This window comes from Lepisosteus platostomus, chromosome 4 (genome assembly GCF_059453375.1).
Source record: "Lepisosteus platostomus isolate fLepPlt1 chromosome 4, fLepPlt1.hap1, whole genome shotgun sequence".
Taxonomy (NCBI): Eukaryota; Metazoa; Chordata; class Actinopteri; order Semionotiformes; family Lepisosteidae; genus Lepisosteus; species Lepisosteus platostomus.
Window position 1 is genome coordinate 21,043,770 of NC_142614.1, and position 25,169 is coordinate 21,068,938.

Sequence of the window (25,169 nt, forward strand, 5' to 3'; positions counted from 1 at the left end):
CACTGTATTTAAAAAGATACAAAAATTCAGTAAAATTTTGAATTACATTCATAAATGTAGTTGGTGAGGCTGAAGTTTCCCTTTTAACACAGGTTGAGTAAACATGAGGCTTAGAGCACTCAAAGCACTGATACACCCTTGGGAAAATCCAGCCAAGTCAAACAGCTGCAGGGCTTGAACAACAATGCCTATAAGAGGGGCCCCGCAGTGCAGAGGTCTCCAGCCCACTCTGGGAGGTCACACTGGTGTATTTGCTTAAACACACTTCTTCTTAATTATAATGTGAAGAGGATCTGAAGAGGATGTGCCACATAGACAGAGGGGGAGGAGGGCACCGATTTCCCACCAAAGAGTTCTGGTTTGTGATTCATTAAGGGCTTTAACTCTTTCCTTGCTGGGCTTTTCACACATCTGCCGCTACACACAAATAAAACCGTTTTTAAGGAAAGTTCAGGAGGGATGAAGTGCCGCCAAGTTACCCCTCCCCTGGCTACTCCAAGTCGTAATTCTCCATGACGTCACTTCCTGGAAATCTATAAATAGTGTAGTAAGCATCTCTCTGTTGCTCACATTTGTCCTTCTGAGTCTTTCCTCCACCCATCTTCACTTGGCAGCTGCCCCTTGGTTAATTTCTTTCTGTGTTGGTCTCCTAACTTCCTTGTCCTATGGCCAGGTGGTCCATCAGCTCTGTGGCTTAGCCTGACTCCTCAATAAGTATTCCTACAAACATTTTATTAATGGGTAATGTTATTGCTTCTGACCTAAACTAAAATGAATTAAAAACAATTGTCTTAAATATGTAGACTTGTAAGCTTCTAGTAACCAAATGGATACTTTAGACTTCAACTGGTAGACTCCAGACTGATTAAGAATTCTGCCTATAGAGTGTGGAAAGACAGTGCACAGAAAATCAAGCAAGCCTGTCAAAATGCAACTAAAACTGAAAATAAGAACTTTTGAGAGAGGCTTGAGGGTATTGTTGAACTTACATGTGATTAGAAAAAGATGATGTATAAGGCCGAGTCCACTCATTTATCAGGAAAATATTATTTTTACCCATTTATTTTTCCTTAGAAGCTGATGCATTTACAGCAGTCTTACAAGTCCTTCTCAAATCTCTCATTTTCATAGCATTCCAATCCAATCAATACTTAACCGGAGATTATTAAGACCAAGAATGTATTTTTTGGAACAAATACATCAGTTTTTCTTATGCACACAAACCTGTCCCCTTATTATTTTTCTTCACAGACAAAAAAGTAATCTTTTCTCCATAACTACGTATGTATATGATGTAATGGCACAGATTCCCCACATGGTACAAATGGGGTGCCAACATTTCATTGCCCGAATAGGGAACACAAGTCAGGGGTGCAAGGAGTGAGTGGGGGGAATATGCGTGAGTAATTCGGACCCTGAATAGTAATTCTGTATGGTGTTTTAACCATACACTAACACTAAACACTTAACATACTAGTTACTATACATCCTGGACTGCTTCTCCTCTGCATATTGATACAATCATTGCATCTATTGATTTTCATAGTGACATTCCTTATTGATTCTGAAAACTGGAAAGATGCTTTCTTGGGACTAACATTAACGTCATGACCACAGCGTTTGTATGTATCATAATGTTATGTAAAATCTTATTTTAGGCTCAACAGGGCTGTCCCCAATCTGTCTCGCTTGTGAGGTAAATTGTTAACACTCCTATTGTATTCTGACTTAGGTTGGCCAAACTACCCTTGATGTAATTTCTTTTTCTAAAAAGAGAAGTGTTGTTAGCCCTTAATGATAAGCATCAGGCATGCGCCCCATCCAGGGGATGTTGTAAAAAGAATCACTTTAATGACTTTCAGTACAATACTGAGACATGAAGAATGGTAAATTAGCAAATCATTGACCACTGTTAGTGTTTTTCAGAACACATAAAACTATGGAACAAATCTTTTACAGGAAGAACATTTTTGGCTGCTGAAATATAGGAATTCCAAGCAAATGCAGGACTATTGGCACCCTTGTGGTATGCAGATAGTTGGAGAGAACGGCAGGAAGTCACTTGGAAAAATTCTAGAATTTCAGGGCAATTCAGAGAAGATAAAACCAACTGACTTAATCAAGGCAGCTATGGAAAAAAATACATTTGATAGTCCTAAAACTTTTTATGACTTTGAAATGTAAGTTTTGTGCTCTGGAATTATTGGTATAAGGTAGTCACTTGAGGTTTTACTTCACCATTTTAAATTAAACTGCTACTTTTATGATTGACCGATTCTTTCTCCAAATAGTATGTTTTGCTGTGAAAAGTAATGATACTCATATCGATTTGAAATAAATCTTTCCTCCATGAGATTCTTAAAAGTCTCATCTACAATGTAGCCGTTATTTAGAGAACAATATATTTGATTACCTGTGGTTCCGTAGCAACACTACTATGGGTATATCAATTCAATATAATCCTTTTTCACTCCCATTCACTGTGTGTAGCAGAACAATCAAACCACCACCGCCTACAAATGATAACCTGCTCTGCTGAAACCTTAGGTAACAGGTATTGTTAAGGAAGACATCTTGAAGAAATAAAAATTAAAAAATTAATGTGGCTCACTAGATTAGTTAGTATTTATGTATATACTGTACATAATAGTCCAGATATGGGAGACACCATTTTTTCATTAAGTGCCTGTGGTGTTTCACCATTTTTCCCAATCTAATTTTTATTAAACATACATTTGTTTCTTTCTGCTGGAATGTGTCTTCTACTTTTATAAGTACTGTACTTTAGACAAGTCAGAGTAAAGTTTGCTCAGGAGAACTATTTGGGAGGGGAACAAATTGGATGCCCCCACATCATTTAACGGCTTACTTTAATTGTATCAGCTAAGGCTTTTCTGAACTAAACCAGAATCGAGGACTGTAAACTATGGTACAATGGGGGGACATACTGTGCTGTTCCACTGCTCAGCTCTCCAGACCTCTCAGCCCAGTCACTACTCATTTCACGCCCACATAAGAGCTGTGCTAGTGCAAATCCCTCTGCCACATACCATTCATTATGCACTCTAGGCTAATGCACTGTTGTATACAACCAAATAGTGCTTTTGCCATTGATCACTATCGAATTACAAGACTTGAGTGGTAGGGTGTGTCTTGTCACAACCGAGTAAGGGGATTAATTCAGCTCAGACTCTGTGTCTGGAAATGTAAGACTTTTTGCTTCCCAAAAGTTGACTATGGCAATTTGGTTAAGGAGCCAAGAATATCCAGAAAGCAATGGATATATGGAAAAAGACACTTTATGTTGTTCACAACCATATGGAAACACAAGCACAGATTGACACAAGGTTTTTAGCTAAATTTATGGAGCATCCAGATCTTATAAAAAAAACAACCATCATCATTAAAGCATCACTGTCTATAATACACTGAACTCATATGACTAAACCTGTGATAATCCTACAGAATGCCAAGCTCCTAAGAAAAATGTTAAAGAAGGTTAAAACCTATTTTGGAATATAGGAATTTGTGAGCCACAAATATCCAGCATAATTGAAAATACATTACTTTTCAAATTAATTAGGGACACAATTACCCTGTTATGCAAGAGGAACTAATTACAGGTAGTAATTATTATTATTATTATTATTAACTATAATATAAAACACTAACATTTAAATTGGAGTGTTCCCAGTCCTGGAAAATCATACAGTTATAATATTGAGAATTCCAAATATTTTACAGGAGTTCTGTTTGGATAGCCAACAACACCTGATAGCAGAATTAGCCCTGTTTACAGGAACAGTCATCCTTTTAAAAATGTTTGTCAATCCACAAAGCATTTCATGTTTTCAAACTACAAAATAAACATTTTTCATTCTAATCATTCCAGTTAATTCCTGACATGTAATTAAACATTTATCAGCCATTTTCAGAACTTTAAGTATTTCTTTTTTAAATTGGAAGTTTCTTTAATTCATTAACGAGAACATGGAAATGGGATAGAAACAACAGGAATAGTACTACAGAACCAACATTCTCCCAAGTTGAATTGCATGCAGTACAGAATCTCAAAGTCAGCTTGTAGGCAAGTCCAGTATGGAATCATTTCTTTAAAAGAAAGGGTATTTGAATGATAGTTGGCAGAAAACTTCAAAACACAAAAAATGAGATAGTAATTACAATTATTAACATCTAGCTTAAACTGTGAACATTCAGTAGTTCATTGGGCAGATAAGTCTACAGCAAGTCTCTCTGGTTCAACAGAAAGTAAAGCTAGAATGAGACATTCTGCTCAGGTTGCCATGATAATATAGCTGGTATGAACATGTCTGATATTAGTGCAAAATGGAACAACCGTTTACAAGATTTGTGACAAAGCTGTCTAGTGCTTCAGATGTCTCACAAATTAAACATTGATTTAGGGGGGGGTGGGCATCATCTAGCTGCTAATTTCTAACTACCTCTTTTTAACCAAGAACTTTATACCAGCATATTTAAATGACCCACTTTACCTTAAGCTTGTTCTGGACCACTGGAAAAACAAGGTGAAACTGTTTAATAATACTCTACCTCCTCCAGCATTGTGTAACAATCTGCCTGAGTCTTAGAATAATGTCTTTACTTAACATGTGTATTATAATAAAAATTGTTACATACAGAGGTCTTGCATGAATAGAGAAAGGAATGAATTTCAGCTATGAATTGACGATAATTTCCCAGAACCACAACCTTCTCCTTTTTACATGACTATTTGAAATTTCAAGCTCAATCCAAGTCCATGACTCTTTGCCTATGTCATCATCATACCTCAAACAGATGCACCAGAAATAAATACAAAAATAGACACTCTACTGGTCAGAAATTTAGAAGCAAAAAGGAAAAAAGTGGGAACAAACAAACACCAGATTTTTCTGAGTCAAATCCCTGCCTTAGTGTTTGCCCCTCCTGATTGAACTCAACTGAAATCAGACTTTCAGTGTTCATCAACATAAAAGCCTGAGGGAAGATGTGACAGTGCATAGTGATTTATTCTGTTGTGTAAGAAATCAAGCAATGGAGTACATCAAGTACAGATGAAACATTTTAAGACTTTTAAATTTCAACAAGAAGCCATATTAAATAAAAAGAATAGACTGGATGACCAAATGTTATGTAGCAAATCGCTGAGGTTTTAAACAGGTAGTCTTTAAAACTGTGGAAGACTGTAACAAATTTTGCCTGTTTACAAAGGGAAGAAAGAGTACGTTGTAAAGGCAATATTAGCCTACTGAATATTATTCTTATTATTATTATAACCATTATTATATTAATATTTCTATATCAGAAAGATAACATGTGGGTCTTGCATTTGTTTGTGAACTTGAAAGTAGCCCTTAACACAAAGTTGGAATGCTCATCAACTACAAAAAACGCAACAGATTTTTAAAATCTAGGCACCAACCTCCTTTGTCATCTCGTATTCTCTCTATTGAACTGATAGGACATGTTTAAGGGGAGAAAATAAGTGTGCAATGACATTTACAGTATACACACACCTGGAAATACTTAGTACTGAATGGCAAAAATAGACATTGATGTACTGCTGAAGTTGTGCTATAAAATGTTAAGTTATTATGGTGCTCAAATGGGGCTTTTGATGGAAAAACAATATGCATGATTAGAAAACATATCCCCTCCTGCATTGATTATTGAAAAAGGTAATGTTTTCTTATGAATCCTTATAAATCCATTAAATCCTTCATCATAAATCCACAGTATTTGCCAATGCTTCTCTCCTTATTTGTATTTCTCTTAAAAATTCCAGGTACTTGTATTTCCAGGAATCTCCACAAGCTCCACAATTACAACCATACTAGAGGAAATACCAACTCAACATGTGATGAGAGGATGAGAACAACATTGAGTAAGATTGTGTTACTCCAGTATCCTTATGTACTCTATACCAGAAAAACAATCTTTAGTGAAATACAATTAAATAAGAACTACAGCACCGTGACATGGTACATTTATTTGAAAAATGTTGTAACGTTAAAATATCCACTGCTGTATGTGTTTAACGTATCATTAAATCATTAAAAACTGCATGTACTGCTTTGTACAGTGAGGACAGAAAAGCAGTTATTAATGGTAGATAGCCATAAGAGCTCTTCACTAACTTTTCATACTCTTTTTAGTAGATTTTGCCATGCTTTTTTCAGTTACTTCATCTGAAGCAATTAACAAGTGGTTTCTCTACTTGTCGATTGCTTGGTGCAACTGGAGTCTCTATTTCAGTGCAAAATTAAGAACTTTCAATTTCAAACACACAAATCTTCTAGAAAACAGTACAATACTTTGCAACTGTACCTAATCATCTAGACTGTATCATGTATACAGCATCAAACTTGGATCTTCTGTCACTGAAGGTACAGTATAAAGTTGAAATATGTGACACGCAATTACTACTCACATTGAAGCACTTTACTTCAGTTAGTTATCACAAATTGGGGCTGGCCCATGTTTTCTATGTTAAGATATCAAAACTTTTGAAAAGAAAAAAAAACAGTAGCTAAAAACTGGGCTTTTATTTTAGTACTCTAAATAGTAAAGATGTGGTCAATTCACTGATTATCATACTTCATTACTCTGACTGAAAAGGTCAGATTTCTTCAATATGTGCATTCATCACCTTTTTCCAAAGACCTAATTGTTTAGGTGTCTTGCCACTTGCCAGATTTCTGGATCAGTGTGACCTCAATGCAAAACAAGGAAGCATTCAATGTGTAAAATGTGCTGTTCCAATCAGGGTCATGCTTCTTTGTTTTTGTTTCTAGAAAACAAAAGAAAAGGTCTCTGAGAAACCTTACTCAAGTGCAAGTCTGATAGAAAAAAATATCACCACATTTTAAAGAGAACTAACAATAGTTTGTTTTGGTTACTTCATATTTAACAACAGAGCTACTTTTTGGCGAATTACTGAAATATACCAACTGAAAGACTTTCTGGTTAGTAAATACTGTACAGCTACATATCTTTTTCTGTAGTTTTCAAATTAATATAAATTGTGTGTATGATATTAAACAAATAGTGCTTTTGCCTAATTTAATCATTACATTTTTCTTTACTCTAAAACTTGATTGTGATTGATTCAGAACCAAGTTGTTCAGGGAATCCGCTCTAAAATGACAAACTTTTTCAATACTGTTGGTCACTTTCATGTTCCCCAAATAAAAAATAAACATACGCAAAGATACAATGTGCCAAATAGTATATACAGTACATATGAGAAGTTATCAATAAGCTCTACAAATTCCCAAGATTTACCACAAGTTCGATAAACATGTATTAGCGCATTTCCCCAAAAAAACGGCAACACAAGCAGTGAGTGAAATAAAATACCCTCAACATGTTCGTTTTCATTACAGCTCAGAAACTTAAACACAGTGCCCCTCAGCATTGCAGCTTCTCCCTGTATTTTTGTGGTCTTAAATTGACTCTGCACCCTAATTTTCAGAAGAGGCAGTCTGCACTACTGCCCAAATACTTTTGTGAGTCATCAAATTACCTTGAGATGATAACATAACCTGCTGCTATTATTTTACATTAGAATTCCTGAAAAAGAAAACAGACACATGCAGCTATCTACCTGCCCACAGCAGTCTGGTTAATTGGCTATTCGATAAATGCCACCCACCTTTTAATTCCTCACGTATTTCCCAGAGGGTAGAAGGTGGCACAATGTGACCTTTCTCATCTCCACTTCATGCCAAAGGAAAGCCAGCTTTCCATTTGCCTCCGAAATGTACCCGTCAACAATTCAGAGAAGGAGATGCCGACAGAGGGGAAAAAAAGAGTAGGAATATCCAATAAAAACTAAGAAAAAAGAAGGTAATAAATGATGGCTGGTCTCCCCTTCAAGAACAGACTTGTGAGGGAAAACAGAGTGGAGAAGCCTGGCTGGGTACACCATGTCAGGGAGAAAGCTGCAACACTGCAATGTCGAGATGTCGCACCACTAGTTTTATAGCAGGGTGGGTAGCTGAAAGATAATAATACCCCATCCTCCTCCACAACACAAGTTAAGCACAGTATGTAATAAGCTCATGGCTCAGACACCCTTTGATTTAGGTCAGACAAAATGAATTTTTAGTTTTCTGTTAAAACGGCTTTGGGAAGCAGGAGAAAATGTGAGGGGAGGTGAAAAAAAAAACATGGTTAAAAACAGGCAGCATTTGCCCCTGCCCTTGTACTCAAAATCAAAACAAGGCTCACCAACTAAGCACACTTAATAATGCTGAAGGAATAAAGAGCCTTTTTTTTGAGGAGGTGGGCAATTACAAAAAGCTAAAATTATGTCATTGTTTCAGAGGATCAAAGGATGGGTTGGGAGACTTTTTCATGTCGTTGCAAAAGTATTTTTCCCACTTTAACCCTCAGACCTGTGTCTGTCTGTCGCTGTTATTTAACTGTCTAAATTGATTCTAGTGGGTTGCAGAGGGGCAGGTGGCCAATGGCACAGTGCCTTGCAGTGCTTAGGACCTGGGTTCAATTCTGGATCTGTGGTGCTATCTGTGTGGAGTTTGAATGGTTTCTCTGTGTTTCCTCTCACAGTTCAACAACATATTGGTAGGTCAGCTGGCTTCTGCAAAAACTGGCCCAGGTGTGAAATATGTCTGTGTCCATGTGCTCACTGCAATGGACTGGCATCCCATCCATGGTGTTTGCTGCCATGTGCCAGATTAGACTCCTGTTCCCCAGCTGTTATAATGTGGGTGGGAATGGATGGGTTAATTAAGTGAAGGTTATCGCTAATAGTTTAGTTATGAACATGGAAATAAATAAATCACATTCTCTAAATGACTAATACCCTGAACATATCAACTGCTTTTCTTGAGTCACCCTTAACACTGAAAACACTACAGTACATTAACAAAATATTGTTTGTTCATTTGTATTTCTGTGTCTTAAGCTGGTTTTGAAATATTCATTTACTGACAGTTATTTCATTCATAATTTTCTCCTTTGAAGAATGCTTTTTGGGTTCTTTCATCCATCCAGGAAAGATAGAGCAACAAGACTTGCATATGAAAAACATGATTTTTAATATTAATGAAAGATACATTGGAATACGTAGATTTGTGGTATTTTATTGTACTTCATTGACATTTGGAAATACTATTGTGAAAGAGTAAAACACAAATAAATAGGAATATTCTTTTGTTTCTTTTGGAACTGGAAGCCTTTTTTAAGTGGTTGGATGCTGCCATTTTTGGTCAACTACATTAGGTCAACCATGTATCTATCAGTTTTTTCATACTCATTTTTGTAAGAAACATTTGAATTCATAACTTGTTGTTTTTTAGATGGTTCATATGTTTCAGTCATCTATGTTTATGCTATATATTTTGAATACATTTACTAGGTTATCCATAAAAATTGGGTGCTTATGATAATATTTGACATTGCAGTCATCTTTGACATGGAAACGACGTGTTAGGTTCTCATGGGCGTTGACAGTGCACACCAGAGGGTGCTACATCAGCTCATTCTGAGCATCATGTCTGTGACAGCTCTCCACTTGCTGTTAGTGTGAGTGTTTCCCATGTTTCCAACTGTACCAGTACCAAGTCATTGCTCAATAGTGCACTTCATAATACAGCCATTTAAACACAGTCGTGACCTTTTAAGCAAGCTACGTATGAATATTCAAATTTACTTCAGACTAGCTTAGAGAAAACATATTACTGTATATCATTGTCACTTATCTCAGCAAGGACTAGAGCTTTATTATGAAACTGTTGTTTCATAATAAAGGGCTGTGTGTAGACAAGTGCAGAGGGCTTATTGTATGATTTTCTTCAGTTTGATTGGCTAAATTGTCTAAATTATTATTCCCTTTACTTGCACATTTATTCTGATGTTCTTTGTCATCCAATTTACATCAAAGGTGGCAAATGAGAATGAAGGCTTCTAGGGACCACAGACTTGAGAGCCACCAACTAAAATGTCTTCCTTTCTTTTACATGTTTGCGCCCTGCTGGTTAAAAGAATCATGCCACATAATTAGAACTAATAATTATAACTAACCATAGAACTCACAGAAGTTCAGAACAAACCCAAAACACTACATTTTACAGGATTATTATTTCACTGTACACAAACTACATATTGTGATCCTATTGGTTGAAGAAGTGAAGATTGAAGATTTAATGGAGATACAGACAAATTTCAATTAAAAAGAAAAAGCACAACAGTTACAAGCTCCCTAATGGTGGTGCCTAAAGGCTCCCTCGGATGCCTTTGCTCTGACGTTGGCATTAAGGGCTCACGGTGTGAGGAAGGGCAGATGGCATGACAGCACGTCTTACCAGACATGTGCATTGTCTGCATCTCAACACTGCCAGTTTGAAAGCATTCAGCCGGGTAAATAATTGGTGATTCCAAAGTGAGGAGCCTTTAGGAGAAAAGAAAAGATGATTCTAAGCCTCTAAAAAAGGAAAAAGGAGAAGGTGTTTCATCTTGCAAGGAAAAATGATTACGTGAAAAGATGTTTTGCCCTCACGTGTGGCTGTTATTCATCAATCCAAAATTTAATTGACATTTAAGAAACAAATTTGTTTTTTAAATATAAGACCTGAAAAAAAGTGAGAAGACAAACAGGAAAAAAACATCATAAATGATTGCCTTAGACCTTAGACACGGGCTGCTGATTTTGAGTCATCTAAGGCCAGAAAGGTGTATATTAATGGTCTTGTTTTGCCTGAAGCCAGACCAGGAGACCACTGTCTACTCAGACTCAAGGATTTCAGTCTCCCTGCTTCTTAAGTCCCCTCAGGACCAGAACCTACTCATTATACACAACATGAGTGGCAATTAAAAAGCAGTGGTCGGACATGACCTCTTATAGTTTGGTGTACAATGTCTGAATTCTGTGCTTGACTTAAACGGCACGTTTGTTCTGCAGATTTTCACTTTTTTAACATAGAAATATAGAAATCTTCTATTACAATGTCCACAATTAGGTATAATCTGAGTCCATAACCACTAACCTTAATGAGACTTTTCTGTAAAAGTATCAATTATAGAGCTTCCGCACAGTTTTAAACCTCAATCAGAAATGAATTTGAGGAATAATAGGAAAAGAAAATCTTTTCAAGGGCAGGTGTCAGTAATGCTGTAAAGTAGGATCTTTGAAAGTACCTTTGTCTGAAAGTGTCAATATCATGTCACCCATTTTTTTGGGGAAAAAAAGACCACCACACCAGCACTTTTTCCTTTACATTACAATACTTAGCCTGTAGATGGAGCTTTGTACCATATGCCCATTTAGAAAACTAAGTAAGGAAAAAATCCTCACTGGTTTTCTTCATAATGCTAGTCACACAAAAACTGAATACTATGACCTTAAGTTTGAAATAATAAGATCACCAACATTATAAAATCTGAAAAATGGTGGGGACAGCTGGTAAAAAAATTAACAAAAAATTCAGGAATGTGAAGATACATGCTTGTAAAATACGTTATGTGCAGACGAATTTATAAAAGTTGTACAAAACAAATATAAAACATTTTCCAATGTGTGCCCATGAATTGCATCATGGGTGAGGACATTGAGACAAACCTAGACTACCTGTATTGCTCTTGAGTTTTGTCTATCCTCTATTTTACCACCTTATCCTTTAATGTTAAAAGACTGAAAATTTCACTTCTAACTACTTAAAATCACGCTGAATGACTGATATTTTATTCTCAGTTAAATATACTGTAGATGTATGTTGTATTTTTCAAATCAATTTAAAATTAAATCAAAGTGGAACATAGCTTCCAAAGTCACCTACAGTAATAGTTTGAACAGGTTAGCAGAGCATTCCAGGTTGCACTCTAGTATTTTACACCTCTACCAAGACAAAGTTTCAAGTGTTTCTTCATGGCTGCTATTTGATCTGGTTCATGTTTACATGCTTTCAGAATAAGGACCACTTTGTCCTTCTCCTTTCTGTTTTCCAGTCACCTGCACCAACTGGACACAGCGATACTGCGCATATATCTGTAAGTGGGTGTTTACATGTGAGAACTGAGAGATGATACGGTTATACTACAGTGTGATTTTGAAATGGAATAGTGCGTCTTGAAACAAAGCACTGATGAGCTTTGTTAAAATAATAAGATGATTATAACACCACATTGAATCGGAGGATCAGGGAAGATGGAACAAGCATTGACGTTTTTGCAGTCAACATGGTCAGTGTATTTTGTACAGTATCAGGAAAGAAAGGGCACAGTAATGGTCATCCTTTATTTCAGTTGCTCAAACCTATGGGAATCTTTAGGTTGGAACTGTAGCCAGGGATGTTTCTTAATGCTGGTGAACTCCACGTGACAGAATTCATTTCTATAAACTTTTTTGCCTGTGACACCAACTTTGTGAGCTTGCAGTACAGCTGAGACCTGTGACTCACATTACACTTGTAAATCGGGTATTTGATTAATTTACTCTTTAAATATATATCTGGGAGAAGTTATAAGAGAAGACACATTCAGCCATATTTTATTATATTTCAATATGCTGAATACAGTAAATTGGCTGCTTTGATTTGATAGTATTGATCTTGACTTTAGAGCTGATCAGATTCTATCTCATTAATAAAATAATTCATGCAATCTCCTAATGGTGCATTGCTATGTTTCTTCAAACCAGAACATGGGATGACCAGAAAACTCTGGTCATAAAAGCACTGGAGTGTCTTATTTAGAATATAAAAGGAATTGAAAGAAAAAATATAAGAAACCATATACAGTAGATCAAGTGATGAAAGCATTTTAAATTAATGTTTTGTTCAACAAAGCTACAGCTTTGAGTTGACACCAGTATTATCACACACAATAATCCTTCTCAAAACTTAATTTCCCTCCATGTTAATTCAATGACGCTGCATTAGTTGCTACAAAACCTAAATCACATTTCATTTCACAGACATAGATCACCATAGCTTAAACACATTCACACATGAGTTCCATCTCATATCATAGTGTCTCAAAGGAAATAGAAACATTTAATCAATCTCTATTTCAGTTTATCATAGTCCAAGTCAGAAAGCCAAACTACATGCAAATCATCATTGGATCATGTTATAATAAGGTTATTACTTTTTGCTATAGAAAATTCAGGTTTAGTTAATGCACACAAATTTAGATCTTGAATCAAAGAAGTCTTAAGGTTTCTAGAGTTGCCTGAGGGTGACTGCAATTTGAAATTTTATTTAATCAGCCATGTATTATCTGCCTTACTTTTTTCTCGTATTGATCATGACTATTGCAGTATGAATAGTTGGCATCTGTGAATTTCGTGTTATGAGACTTAAGTATGTATGATAATTGTATGATAAAGTATGTATGATTATGTGAATTAAAATTGTGAGTAAATAATATGTAACAATAAGTGCAGATATATAACCACTGTACATCTGGTCACTATCAGAAAAAACAAAAGATAAAGCATAGTAATATGTTGCGTGTTTTCCCCCTTTTTCTATAAAAATCTGATCTGATAAATTGTTATGATGAGCTCAGAAGCATTGCAGACAACATCAGAGATCTACTGAAAGATAACTTTTTCTGAGAAGCATACATGAAGATAATGGAAAACAGGCCAAGTCATGTATCTGATAAGATCCTGATCACTGGGCAATGGGGAAATAATGTCTTCAACAAGGCAGAGCACAGAGATCAGTGATACAGTACATACTTCCTCTAGAGAAGTGAATATGTCACAGGATAGTCACAAGTGCTGTTTTCGCAGATCTTATTTGCCTGCCCATGTGTTACTTCAGGCACTTAATCAATAACTAGGCCACACCCGCTAAGAGAGCATGTCCAGCTTTTGGGAGGATAGATGATGTTAATGTTTAAGCTTTCAATATGCCAGATAGTGTAGTCATGTTTATTTACTAGTGAATAATACCCTGTCATGTTATTATAATTAACCAAACAACGTTTTAATTTAATTATAGTGGAAAACATCTTGGCATTTTCTGCATGCAATATGAGGAAAATAATGTAACATTTATAACTTTAAGTTAGTGTTGTAATGGGCACACCCCTTAGGTCAAAAGTGCTAAGGGAGTGAGTTGAGCCCAGCCAGTACCTGGAAGGGAGGCCTCTTGGGAAAGCTAAGGTTGCTGCCTGAAGATGTTAGTATGACCAGTAGGGGGCACTCGCCCAGAGCTGTAATGGATTCTATGGGTCTAACTGTGGTCCTAATGCCCATGTATAGTGATGGGTATACTATACTGTACAAATGGCGCCATCCTTCAGATGGGTCGTAAAACTGAGTCCTGACTGTGGTCATTAAAAATCCCAGAGCGTTTCTCAAAAAAAGTTGGGGTGTCCGGCCAAATTTTCCTCCTGGCCTTTACCAGTCATGGCCTCCTTATAATCCCCATCTATGCATTGGCTTCATCACTCTGTTCTCCTTCCCACTGATAGCTGATGTGTGAGGGCATACTGTGTGCACTATGGCTGCCGTCACATCATCCAGGTGGATGCTGCACATTGGTGGTGGTGGAGGGGAGTCCCCATTACCTGTAAAGTGCTTTGAGTGGAGTGTCCAGAAAGCCCTATATAAGTGTAAGGATATCATTATGCTTCTATCTTGCCAAGAGCTTAGAACATTTGGTGATGGGGTAACTTGCTTGTCTCCAAAGCAAAGTAGGTCTAATTAAACTCATAGCTTTCAAAATGCAAACAATAGGTATTCAAGAAATTGTACTGTATACAGCTTATATATTATCCACTAATTAAAGGATCTAAAACAGAACAGAAAAGGGGAAAATGCTCAAATTAGTATTCCATACTTGGAGTAATACTCCTCCTAAATTATATACTGTATCAATGAACTCTATTCTGATATGCTCAAAGAATCTAGTCAAATTTGTAAATTATACCAAAATAAAAGAATTGGCAAACTACAGAAGCTATACCATAGAATAAAGTTCAAATTATTCTAGACAAAATATAAAACTAGGGAAACATCTGACAGATTGTTTATTAATTTGATATTCATACTGTACCAAAGTAAGTGTAACTCATTGAAACTAACTTTGCCAGCTACCACAGAAACCTCTTCTTGTACATGCTAGTCCTGTTCCACAGTAGTCAAACTTATCATAATGAACTGTTGACCAACTAATGTGAAAAGTGTTTATTCAGTTTGCCTGAAAGTTTCCTTCAAGTGGAAATAATCCAGCTGGAAATAGCACCTCTTGAAATCAGTTTTTAAAAAAAGAAGTTTCCTACAAAATGTCAAGAAGTTCACTTTTCCACTTACCATTCAACAAATCATGCTGTTCACTTTTAATTGTTTTGGTTATTCTGATTTTTAATAGAAATTGGGCGCTTCACTTTAACTACTCTGTACTACCAAAACAGATCAAGAAGATGTGTGACATGTTGTGTTGGGTTTTGTTTTTTGGCTTTAATTGCAATAGGCCTTGTACTCTCACATCATGCCCTTTGTCAATCTACTGTAAAGGATGTGCTTGTTACCACTGCCAATGCACTACAATACAATCCCTTACTTCTGCAGTTGTAACCTTCTCCATTTCCTGCATTGGAGGGTCTCGCTCTACCTTCACGCCTCCTGTTCTATCAGGAGGCTGGGGTTGTGGGAATGCTCTGGGCACCCCCATGGCTGCTGGCTATCAATGCCCCACTCTGGATAGACAAACAACCTCGGTTTTCACAGACCTCCCACTCCAGCTCCACTCAAGTGGGAAGCCTTGCCTTCAGCTCCTTCAAGGACAACAGGCATCTCCCCCCCACACCTACCCACCCACCCCCACAGCTCCTACCTAAAACTACTGAGATGTAATTAAAGTACTTCAACACACATTTGCCAGGGCTAATGAAGGAAGGGAGTCAAAGCAGCCTTATTTATGCCAGCAAAAGTATTTTTAGTTGCTTTGTTTTTTTTTGTTCAAGTTAAAACTTTATAAAGCACTACAGGGCAGGCTTCAAGTGGGAGGAAACCATCTCCTTTAATTACGCTACATCAGTATTTTTTGTTTCAGGACTGCAGACTGATACATTTTAATTATTTTCTGTTTATACTTTTTTATATATGAATTATCATTTTCAATTAAAGGTTAGTGTTTTCTATTTTATTAGCCAATTGATTAACCAGTGCCATAAATAATACCTCGTGCCAGGGTCTGCAGCCTGTGCATTGTTGCTAGTTTGAAATATCGTCTTAAATGCCTGTGCAACTACTCCTGTTTTCATGAGTTAACCTCTCAATATTAATTCACAAAAGTCTATAAAGTGTGGCTTCCTCTGATTTTCAACTAATTTCAGGACTCTCCAATTCCAGCTACAGTGACATAGTAAAATTAATTTAATGCCCTTACTTTATGTCCTACTAGACATTTATTTCTTTATTTAAATAACAAAATGTCTGTCCTTGGAATGAACTACTCTTGTCATAATCATAAAAATCAGGAACTACTGTACATCAGTTATCCTCAGTATTATTTAACTAAGCTTTTTGATAGGTACATAAATAAAAAGCTTTGCAGTAATGCTATTTTTGTGGCCAGTCTGCTGGCCTTTTTAATATAAAAACCTTCAGCATGATTTAATGTTTACTGTATGTCCATCAAGACCACAGACTAAGCAAGCACACCTTTTCCTGTGATAATACTGAGAAAGCAGCTGACAGCTAGGGCAGTGATTCAGTCGCTCACCACCACTCACTGCCTTCAGGCATTCTAGCACCTTCTAATTAATACCAGTCAGGCTTCAGGGCAGGGGAGCTATGTGCCTGTCAATCAGCTCCCCACTACGAGTCACCAGAGACACCAGCACTGAGTGACACAGAAAAGGCTCCAGATTTTACATGTTCTTCTAACTGCCACAGTCTCCAGCCCCACTATTAACGATGCTGCCATTTCTGCAGTACTTATAAACAAATTTCCTCATTAGGTGATTTAGGCTTTTATTCTCTTTCCTTAAACTGCACTCCCATACTTTTCATACTCACACCTGCAAAATTGAGTCATTTGCAGATGATTGAGTTTTCCTTGACACAAATAGACTGTAAATTGTGCACTGTGGTTTATCATGTTGTTATTCTAGGTGGGACACAGTTCAAGTTTAAGTATTGGGGGGGTGGGGGGGGGAAACATGTTCTTAGTTTGTTTGGAATGTGTGAAGTCTGCTTAGATTCAGGGTAATTATTTAAACACCAGTTCTTTGTGGAATACTACAATAAGTTATAAGCATTGTGTCATCTTATGAAATCAATCCTAATGATGAAACTCAAAACATATGATTCATTTGTTTCAGTTTTGTATAGGCTGAACCATATAAATGATCATATACAGTATGTATGGAAGAAATGCTGTATGCTACTGTTGTGCTGTGTACTGTACATCTTACATCTTCCAGTCCACTGCTTGTAGCCTTCATCTTTCTATATCCCTTGCAAACAAGTTAACAGCTCTGCCTGGACATAGGCTGTGGAACTGATGCTTTAGAAATTATTTTCTTTAGTTATCTAAATGAATTTAACAGTTTCAATGTCTAGTTGTGTTGTGACAGAGCTTTGTATATATGTGTGTGGGCATGTATTACTATCAGTGTGGGCAACAGAATTTCTAAAAACGTCCCTACAAAGACAATTCCTGACAAACAGGTAATGTGATGTGATATTTTTTATAAGCAAATGGCACATTCTTTGAAATCTGAAAGTGTGAAAAGTGTTGGTCATTTGAAGCCCAAGTAGAGTTTTATTGAAGTGGAGCTTGTTAGAATAAATAAAAATCAAAATTCACTTTCAATTTGTTCAGTAGATGGAGAACATATTTTATGACACACACTGGCAAAATATTTAATGGCAATATCACCTTTATTAATGATCATACAAAATCCCATGTATTTTAGAATTTAGTTTTTCTTCAAATACATGACACTAGTAAGTACGGTGAAGAAATGCCAGCAATGTTAGGTACTTTTTTTAATCCCATATTTCAATACAGAGTCTTTAACTGAAAGTATGAATGTGGAAATATACAGTACCCGGTGTTTCAGGAACTATGCATTGCGGACTGCAGCTATTGAAAATAACAGATGTTCTTAACATTTTGTGTTTTTAATATTTCTCCCAGGTTTATATTCCTTTCGGATATAGAAAGAATCAGGAATGTTATGAAGGGCATTCAAAGCATGCAGTTATACAGTACATTAAAATAAATCTTACATTACAGTCTTAGTACACTGCACATAAAAACCTTCTATTGGGGTTTATGTGAACATCATATACTGTTCCTCTATCGGGTATTTTGCAGACAAAATGCTTTTCCCCCCAAGAGATGGTGAGATTTTTTTCACATGCAAACCTCTGGCCCGATCTGTCAATGTACACATTCTGAGGTATAACTCATAGTTGCCACTACGCAGTTCAAGCTCATAGTGGCAGAAGGCTATATCTACAACACTCCAGAGAAAAGAAACAATTGCAATCAGGGGATTGCCAATGGTTTTGAGGGCTTTTTCTGTTGAGACAGCACCACTCCACAGGAAGGAAACGCCTACGTAAACAGGCCTACTTTAATACTGTGGCTAATGACATTAGGTCTAAATTCACTATTTCCGATCAGTCGATCAGTTTATTAGATCATTACTGTAATGTATAATTTACATATTCAGTCAAATTGGCCATTCTAATTGGAAGGAACAGCCATTAAGATTTACTTACAAAATAGTATGTTATATAGATGAATGTACAGACATATCTAACATGCACATGTAAAAAATGTATTCACACATTAGTTAGCACATTAGTGCTAGCACGATTTAGAGAGCTAATGGGCATCATTAGCATGTGTTAAGACAGGCATATCTCACAACACTTTATTAGCACAAATAAGAAAAGTAATGTGTTTTCTCCATACTGTTATGAAGGTTTACTGCAGAAAATCTGAATAGTGTTTTCAGTTGGTACTGTGCAATAAAAAGAGAAACAGACCTACAGTATTAATCCTATAATTAATCATTCACTGGCAATTAAATGTCGCTTACCATCCTACATTCATCATAGTGTATCAAATATATTTTTTTGATTGCAGTGGACTTATTTACCAAACAGACATCTTCAGTATGTTGAGGACTGTCATTGTAGGACATCAGGCCACAGAAATAATCAAAATACTTTTTTTCATAATCATAACTGCTCATACCGTAACTGCTCTTTGTCTTTGCAAGAAGTTTGCAAAAGTAAGGACATTTATTCTAGAATGTATTAATTCCATATATTTAGTATTATATATTGATCTAGCTACGGAATCATAAATTGTTTTAAACAGGCAGCTTTCTGGCAACAACATGCAAAGCTATTCACTCCCTGCACTTGATCAGGTTAGTTAGCACCTATATTGGCAAAACGGCATATCTTTAACTGACTTGACTGCAATCCGAGATAGCTAAAGTTCTTTGTCCAAAAGTAAAGAGTGCCCTTGCTGACTAATTCCCAGGCTATTCCAATTGCACCACTGCTTGGAATAATCCCAATAATCGCAGTTAGCTAGTGACATGACCTAGGCTCCAACTAATGGAATCTAGATCGTAGAACTCAAACTGCACTCTGAAAGAGTGGTGTCACTAGCTGAACTGCCTGGGAACCCCAAGCCCTACTGATAGCATTCACATTACTGAAATGACTGATCACCATCATGACTATCAGGGGTGATCTATCAATTCCACCCTTAATACATGAGGTGACAAGAAAACCTCGTTGCTGGTTTTTGGTCTTGGTTCCCTCCATATTGTTTGTCTCCATAATGTCTGAAGGACTCAGAGACTTAGAACCACTCATTCACTCCAGAACTGGGTGGTTCCTCCAGATCTGTGTGGTCAGACTACATGGGAAGGTGGGGAGCTACAGGTAATTTTGCTTTGTGACTAATACCGCCATACCTAGCTTAAAGATAGTCAGAAGACCTGAGAACAGATGCTGTTTCTGTTTTCTTTAAACGCTTAGATTATGTTGAAAGACCTCATGGGTGTGTATACATGACCATTTGAAAATGCTTTTGTGAGTAACACACAAATACATTTTCTCAGACAAGCTACTGGCACGAAGAACCCCTCCCACCCCCAACCCCCTTTTTAAACTGCCTCCCACCCTCTATTCATCTCCTCTCCAGTATCGGGATCCAGTCTTACTCACTCAACCTGTACTGCTGCAGTTACAGAGGAGGATCACTGACAAACACGTAGAGGAACTAAGGAAACCACATGGCATATTTAGGCAAGCCTAATGGGAATGTTGACTTTCACCCCAAAATGTATTTTTGCTGTTTTTTGAAGAGTGGACAAAGGAAACGGATGGTTTTTGAATCCCAAATTTTTGCTGCATCAGTGATTCTCACTGGCTTGTCAACCACACACCACCTGTACTGTTTGTCACACTCCAGATAAAGTCCCTTTTGTACAGTAGTCGAACATAATGGTTGTCAAACATAGCATGAACCAGCATTAGTTGCTGGTTTGGCATTTAATTAAAGTATTAACATATGTATGTACATGTGCCCATAAATTACCTGGACAGAAACAAAAAGAAACCCGGAAATTCCTGGTTAGCTTTAGGGGTCATATTCTTCAGGAGATTGCAAATATTAGCTAGGTCTGTGGATAAACCCCTATTTTTATATATTGCAAAAATATGAATTAAATTTTACTATTTAGGAAATTCAAGGTCACCTAAAAAATATAGCATAAAGATGTTATGTAAAAAAAGATGTATTATTTTTTATGACTATCCTTTAGCTTCTTTTATAGTAGCAGAACTCTTTTTTTTATTGTGTGCTTTGCAGTAATTTATTGCACATCACAGTGACACACATACCTGTTAAGATGACCACTCCCTTTAGCTAAACTGTCCACCTGTCTGACACCTGTATAGATCACAACTCATAAACATGATCTTAAATGTTCCACAGCCATCTCTAGGTTTGCCAAATGCCAAGGGATTTCAGTTGGGAATAACAGCAGAAAACGCAGGGGAAGAATAACTTGTGCATTAGGATTTCAAATTAATGAGGAAACGACTGCAGTTGACCCTCGGGCAGATTGTGGTATTGCCACACAGAGTACAGATAAAAACAAATCCACCTTAGTAATAATGTTTGTGAACGCACCAGTACAAATGCAACCCTCTTGTAACCAAGGAACTCCCAGGAACAGGTTTAACACCAGATAACCCCAGCCCCTGAGTAATGAAAAGACATGAAGCAGTGAGACACGCAGAAAGGGGGTGTGGTCTTTATCCCTACATGACCCTTCCATTCAGGGAGGGTTTGCCTTTCCTCTGGAGAAAAGTATAACACCGCTAAGCTGCTGAACACTTACTTAAACACTGACCACGTAAACACAAGCTTTTGTTTAAACTAGCTCATTTGAATTTGACGTACGAAAAAGGTCACTTAATACAATCCCTTACATATGAATCATGGGTTTGTGCCAGGAGGACAAATAAAACAAGTCATCAGATTTAGCCATCTCTTCACTATCATAGAAAACAGATTTTGAATTGACCTTGACCAAATGCCAAACATCAAGACTGCCTGGGATCTTACAGTACATTAAGCTGAACAGCACAGAACTTGTACTTATTTTATCTTTTTCTTTCCTGGTTTTTCTTTGAGAATTCCCAATTCGAACCCCAACAGCAGAGGAGCCATTTCGATTAGGTTCCATTTATTGAAGTATTGATGGCAAAACTCCAGTTTAGAATGTAACAGCCCTGCTCAGACTGACAGTAACATCAATGTTTAATGCATAGCCACATGCATACAATGCCCCTTGATAGACTGTATGCATATACAATCTACTGTAAGTATACTTCACAAAGCAGTCCTGTGTTTAACAGTTTTAAAAAAGAATAAAGGAACCTTTTAGTCTCCATAAGAAGCTTAATGCTCTGAACATTCAAATTAAAATGGCAATAGAAAAAGTATAGCAACAAACCAAGGAAATGTACATTATTATTTTTAAGTATAACAGTAGTGCAGTATTTGTTAGAATTTGTGGAGAATGCTTTCTTCAAAATTCAAAAATGGTACGGTATTATCAAAAAGAAGACAGAACATTATTTTATTTTCATAAAATGTACGCATATTACTTTATTGTATCAGACAGTTTTTTTCTTAATTGGCCTTTCATGTATTTCTCCTACTCCCTTTGCTTTTTTTGAGCTTAACTAATTTGCCTTTTTTTAAAAAAAATCATCCTAGCTGCAAGTTTGATATGAAATTGTGGAAATGCAATTTTGATGAAAGGGAAAATGGAAACTGTGATGTCGCAGCCGAGTGTAAACGAAGGTTCACCGATTTCAATAAAACAAGTTGCCAAATTATACAAATTACACTTCACAGAATTCTAAGAGTTTTTTGACCTCGTAACAGTTCTACTACAGAGTTCGAAACAGCCCATTCCACCATGAAAGGAGATGAAGAAGGCTGTTAAGACCAATTCTCTAGTCTATCCAGTGCAGCTCTACTAATATTGTACTGCACACACCTGATAAGAAATAACAATGTGATTTGAACATTATGTTCAAAATTTTATTTAAACATTAAAACAACTAACTGGATATTTTTCTTAAATGATTTATAATAAAATAGACTGCTACATAATTAAACTTGTAGGAATTCAGCAAACTGGCCTACTAAATTTCTTCAGAAACCTTTTATCATTCATAGTCACAATGCAATATTTGAAAGCACAAAGCAAATTATTTTGCCACATATTAAGAAACAACAAGCAAATGTTTTTAAAAAAACGTCAGCCCAAAGAAGCTATGTTAGTTAACAGAGCTTCATCAATATCTTATACGTCTTTTACTGGATTAGCACTGAACAAGATTTATTATATTTTTTTAGGAATTCGAAAAGCATGCAAGCTGTTAAGATAACTTTAGAGGTATAGTAGTTAATCCTCCAGCACTTACAGCCTGGTGATCTTGGCAGAGCTAAATGCTGTATGCCACTCTTCAGAGATTTTAAGACATAACACTCTCAGTTTTCATGAAGAAATTAAACATGAATAAAAGCCCAAACCAACAGTCATCTTTCTAACACCCCAATTGCACAGATACTAATTTTTGTAAGAATAGGCAATGCTGACCTTCTGTCACAGGTTGCTCAGTTTCAGTTCCTCTCTCCCCCAGTCCCTGCCAGGAAACAGTGTTGTATCCTTTTAGGCATGAGAGAGAAAAGCTCAACTTTGTGCTTGAGGTGCTGCTGCACTGTCACTGATTCACGAGAGGAAAATGAACCCTTCCTCGAGACGGTTATAAAAATGCACACCCACCCCTCCCTCCAAACCAAAACTATTTGGCACTGATCCCCACACGTCCACCTGTGCTGCTGAGAAGATAATAACACTCCTAGCAGCGAGGTTTCAGACCTGCTCCCAGGCTGGCTGGGCTGTGCTGAAATGTGGGAAGAGTGTGGGGGCTCAGGCCAAGACTTCAGAGACAGTGAAGAGAAAAAAAAAGAGAAAAGCTTAACAGGATATTTGTTTGAGTGTGTGGGTGAGTGGGTGTGAGCACAGGCCCTGCAGTACACTACCTGCAAGCAGGTACATAAAATCCCTCTGCAAGTCAGTTTTTTTTATCCATTAAAATCCAATTGTATTTTATTACAGAATGAAGTCAATTTAAAAATGTGTTGGATGAGTGCAAGGAAGTGGTGAATATCATTAAACAGTATTAATTTAAACAGTAAATTGAATTATTTTTGCTATAAAATTGAAGGCTTTCTTTGTAATACCGTTGTGAACAGTTAAAGGTTAGGATTCCTTTTTTTAAATATCTAGACATGTGAGCATGTTTTCTCTGTACATACTACACATACTTGTGTGTTTGTGCTCTTGGTTTAATATTACTGTTGATTTTCATTACTGCCCGAATTCTTTCATAAAGTTCTTTAGACTGCCCAGTTGGATATGACTTGTTTTGGGGTGTAGGATTTACAATAGTTCAATTAAAATTTGACTCATAGGGAAATAGTCAGCAGATGTCATTAAAAATAAAAGTCAGAGATATTATTAACAATGAGTCAGATGTGTCAAGTATTTTACACCACAATTTTTTTATTAAGATGACAACATTGTTCTTCTGATATTTCAAGTTTTTTAAATGATCAGCCTCTTAATTGGGTTATTACTTCACATTAAAATTCAGATGCAAATAGTAACTTTTTTTGTAACAAAACATTACTTCATTTTCTGTAGTCTATGTGACTGGGTGGTGTCATCAGTAGCTCCATCAGTCCTTCTGTGAATCCTCCATTGTGATTATTTATCACAACCATAGATGCGGTTTGCTTAACTAGTACTGTACATGAATGAAATCAAAAACACTTAATATATACTATAGGAGTGAAACCACTTCATCCACTGAATTGGAGCACACACCTGGGGGATATGCGGCAGCCATTATGCACCAGCAGCCCCACAGCAAATCAGATGGAGAAGTAAGATCACTTGTTAGCCATATACAATATCTTGCATTAGGAATTTCTTTTCACATACCCCAGTTTGCTCTCCATGAGACACACAAGCATACAGATGGGGAGAGAGAAGCTTAGGGTCAGAGCATAGGGTCAGCCATTTATATGGCACCCCTAGAGCAGCTGGGGTTAAGGGCCTTACTCAGGGGCCCAACGGAGTAAGATTCCTCTGCCGGCCACGGGATTTGAACCAGCAACCTTCCAGCCACTGGCACAGATTCTTAGCCACCGCTCCACGCTTACTTACTTCACAAATTTAAGTAAAAGGAAAAGGTATACAAATCATACTAAAGCTATACAAATTGCACAAGCCTGAGTAGAATTAAGTCAAGACTTTGGTGTTAAAATTCCTATTTTTACAGTGTGATGTGATGGAATATTTAATTACCAAGTCATATAGTGGTGATCAATTTAACACCTTCTCTGAATGACAACACCTCCTAACCCGCAGTCTACCATACCCAAGCATTGGTTTGGAAATCATAGTCCAGATGTTAGAGTGCCTCCTACTGGACCACAAATACCACTTACAGCAGCAACCTGTTTTTTCTTGGAGGTCTCTCACTGCAGTAATAATAATAAGGCCCAGCCTTACTTTATAAATCTTTGGAGATCAAATGT

At 36.8% G+C, this 25,169-nt stretch overlaps 1 protein-coding gene across 12 annotated transcripts in view; it reads right to left on the reverse strand.

The window, feature by feature from the left end:
* Positions 1-25,169, reverse strand: part of zbtb7c (zinc finger and BTB domain containing 7C) — a 107,971-nt gene that overhangs the window by 15,565 nt on the left and 67,237 nt on the right. Inside the window, exons 1-2 of one of the 12 annotated variants that reach the window (XM_088628962.1) lie at positions 23,161-23,476; positions 21,174-21,244 (exon numbers count right to left, since the gene is read on the reverse strand). The exons of 6 other annotated variants lie outside the window; for them this stretch is intronic. The gene's annotated coding sequence lies outside the window, so the exon portion shown is untranslated. Of the gene's footprint in view, positions 1-6,670; positions 6,812-7,675; positions 8,207-21,173; positions 21,245-22,984; positions 23,131-23,160; positions 23,477-25,169 lie in introns of those variants that run through there. 5 more of the 12 variants (XM_088628955.1, XM_088628957.1, XM_088628954.1 and 2 more) reach the window with 5 other exon arrangements.